The sequence below is a fragment of the Limanda limanda genome, chromosome 18 (genome assembly GCF_963576545.1).
Source record: "Limanda limanda chromosome 18, fLimLim1.1, whole genome shotgun sequence".
In the NCBI taxonomy this organism is placed as follows: domain Eukaryota; kingdom Metazoa; phylum Chordata; class Actinopteri; order Pleuronectiformes; family Pleuronectidae; genus Limanda; species Limanda limanda.
Window position 1 is genome coordinate 19381363 of NC_083653.1, and position 3582 is coordinate 19384944.

The window sequence follows — 3582 nt, forward strand, 5'->3', positions numbered from 1 at the left end:
ATTTTTATTTTATTTTTCAGAAGTCATTCAAAACATGTGAGACTTGATTCATAAATAAAACCATGTTGCACCATTTTTCGATTTACTTTCACTTTTCATTCCCACGTTTTATTAGAAGGCCATTATCCCAGCAGTGAATACAAAACAATTTACCAAAACCATTTCATCACCGTGGCCTTTGAAAAACCCTCTGTCAAATGAGAAATATTTAATGAATTGATCAGAGAGACACATCTGAACTCAAATGTTGTGAAGCTACTTTCTGCTGTGGCCCTGTCGGAGATGAAACAACACATTTACCCCAGATGACTTCATAAATTGACCTAGAAAAACAACTTTGGAGCGAAGATTGCCCAGGAGGCAGACATGACACATAGAGGTTTTTTTTAACAATGGCATCAGCCCTTATCCCCAAAATCTCTCAAATCTGGTCGTCTTGCATGTAAGGCACGTCTTTTTCAACCTGAGATATTTATATTATTTTCATACCTTTATTTTATTTCAGTTGTATTCTCACAGGGGCTCACTCAGATTTTTTTGCGGACATTTCACCAGGGGGGGTTGGGAGGAAAAGGTCAAGAACATGTCCGTAACAACTGACTCTGACATTTGTGTTCTTACATACAAGCCCTTCAGGAAAATGGTGATTCATTGGAGAGATACAGATAGCTGCCCGTTGAGTAACTGAATACAAAATGTACTTGAATGTCATATTTGACGATGACGCAGCCATCCCAGAGCCCTGAGCTTTGAAGGATAATTAAACAATGAGAGAAGTTCAGCGATTCGATGTGAAGTGATCAGATATCTGAACTGAAACGTTGCATCCTGCAGTTATTCATTTATTTCACTGGTTTCTCCTTCACCTGATGAGTTTATTTATTCGGCGTATTTCTTTAAATCCCTTTGAACGAAACAACCGTTTTATGAATGACGGGGACTGAGACCCGAGTGCCTTTTATAGAGATTTCCCTGTGAGCTGCGACCGGCGGAAGAAGAAATAGTTCCAATCAAACGGCTAATATTTCAGCGCAGTTAATTTGATGGTGTGGCTACTTTTTGCTGATGACTCTGCATGTGATGGGACGCGTTCACTTCAAATCACAGACTTCAGATATGGACCTTTTCAATGCGAGGATCGATCCCAGAGGAGACACGTATCGATCCGCCCATCACCCGTATATAAAGCAGTGAAGACCGGAGCCGGGGCCAGAGGCTGGATGCTGATGTCAGAGAGCAGGGAGACCCGGAGCCCCCCCCATGCAGTGGCTCAACGCTGGAGCGGCGCAAACGCAGGAATATTCGGACCCACCGCACCTCGTTTGTTTTCCTCTCCTTCTGACGCTGGAGCTGTTTGGGATTTAAACTGAATTCGCTGTGACCGATGTCCGCTGATCAGAGGGTGAGTGAAGCTTTACAACAACTCTGTTCCCCATGTGTTCTTTTTGATTTATTTGTTTCAAGAGATCCCGTGAGCTGAAGTTGAACCGCGGGGCTTCATTATTTTCTCATCTATTGTAAAGAAGTTTAGGCAAATCAAAATTCCTGTAAGTCAAACAACCCTTTACTTTAATGCAGTTTTATTCTGACAGATATATTAGACAAAAATCTAAAATACTCAGCCTATCATGTCCAGTCACCAAAACACAGTATATTGGGTTGAATAAATGCTGCAGCACCTTTGCTTTCACATATTCTCCAGAAAAAGTAGTCAGTCATATCTTAATGCACAAGTATCAAGTGTGGTTCTATCAGTATTTGCATGTATGTGAGTGTGTGTGTTTGTGTTTTAATGTTTGTTGCCCTGCTTGTGGTCCCACTGCTGTTTGTGTAAGACTGATAATTGTAACTAATACAACTTCAAATCAAAAAAAAGAAAAAGAAAATGTCCCTTTAAATATCCATTTTCTTCTCCTCTTGTGTATGATTATTTATTATTGATTTAAAATCGAACACAGTATGTAAGTATTTAAAAGGGGACCCCTCTTTCTTGGCACTCAGCGGCTGACACATTTGATAGACAAGGCAAAAAGCCACAAATTGGGTCTTACAATTTCAAGCCAGGAGTAGGCTGTGTTTTCTATAACCTGAGTGTGTTTGGCAAAAATTGAAATCACACAGTACAGTATGTTCTCCTGAGTGATGTTATCATGTTTATGGTCTAACTCCTCTTCAACTCTCTTTTATAAATTAAATGTTAAATCATGACTTATCCTGACTTATGGGAGGTGTCGTGTATGTCTTGCATTGTGGTTCTCAAGATAAGTCATCTGTCAGATTCCAAAAAATGTCATTGGTTAAAAATCACTTTTTGAGGCAATTCCAAAACAACCAAAAGAGTCCATACAATCGAAACTTATGTTTTTGTTTGCGTTTAGTTGATCTCAGGAGCCCAAATTCGAAAAATAAAAGATGTTACAGTTGAACACCAGTGAAAGCTAACCTAATAAAAAGGCAATGTGCATGACACAAATATAGATTTAAAGCCTCGGATATTTACTGGTAAATCTCATCAAAGCTTTAAAGCCCCAAATCTGGTATTCCCGAAAAAACTTTAATCCAACTAAAGTATTTAGACTACATTTTAATTCTTTCATGAGATTTAATTTGTTTGCCAAAATTAATTAAGCAAATTATTATATATCAAGTTAATAAATGGCACCTCAGTCTTTGCCTCACCTCCTCAGTCCGACAGGTATTGAATAAGACTTGCACTCTTTTGTATAAAAAGGCACGGGCTGAGAATATTCTGTTTAGTCTGCAGGTTTTAAATTGATTCAGAAAGACATACTTTATTATTTAGATAATGATCATACAAAAGTACCAATGACCTTAGCAATAATTTATTTTATAAAGGTATAATATGTAACTGTGGAGGAGAACATAGAAAAAAAGGCCTCTTTGAATAGATTGAAGATTTCAGCCTTGTCCTCGACTGCAGCAGGTAGCACTGTAGTCAACCAGTTTGCATTTTTCAAAATTTTCATATATAATATTTTTTATAGTTCAATTACATAATAAATGGACTTGATTTGAAGGACATTTAGAAGATGATAATGTTTTCCTTGAAAAATCCCAGATGTCCTATAAATGTAGTGGAGTAAAAGGATGAGGTAGTGTAAAACAGAAACAACACCAACACCTCATAATGTTTTACAGTTCTCCAGCTACTTACCATGACAGTGTGATGCAACTGTAATTCATCATGATGCCTCTGGAGCTCCCTGCGACTGCATTTAACCTCCAGAGGATGATTTCCTGACAAGATAGAGCGCGACACTCTGTCTCATTCTGACCTTTGTCATTTCTTATTTAGAAAGAGAGCAAGTGGGAATCCTTGAATTTTGCATTTGGAAAGATGCAAAGTAGCTTAAACGATATGGTTTGTCAATTGCAAATAAGTGGGAGAGTTGTGTCAGCCAGTTGCACTGCTGAACTCTGTGAGCTAGAAAGCCATGACTAGAGTTTTATTTGTATTTTTTACGGTCTGCATTCATGAGAGGTCGAAGTTGGTTTGTTTTTGGAAAGTTCTGACAAATGATCGTCAAAGCGATCAGATACCACAGGCACCACAATCACAGT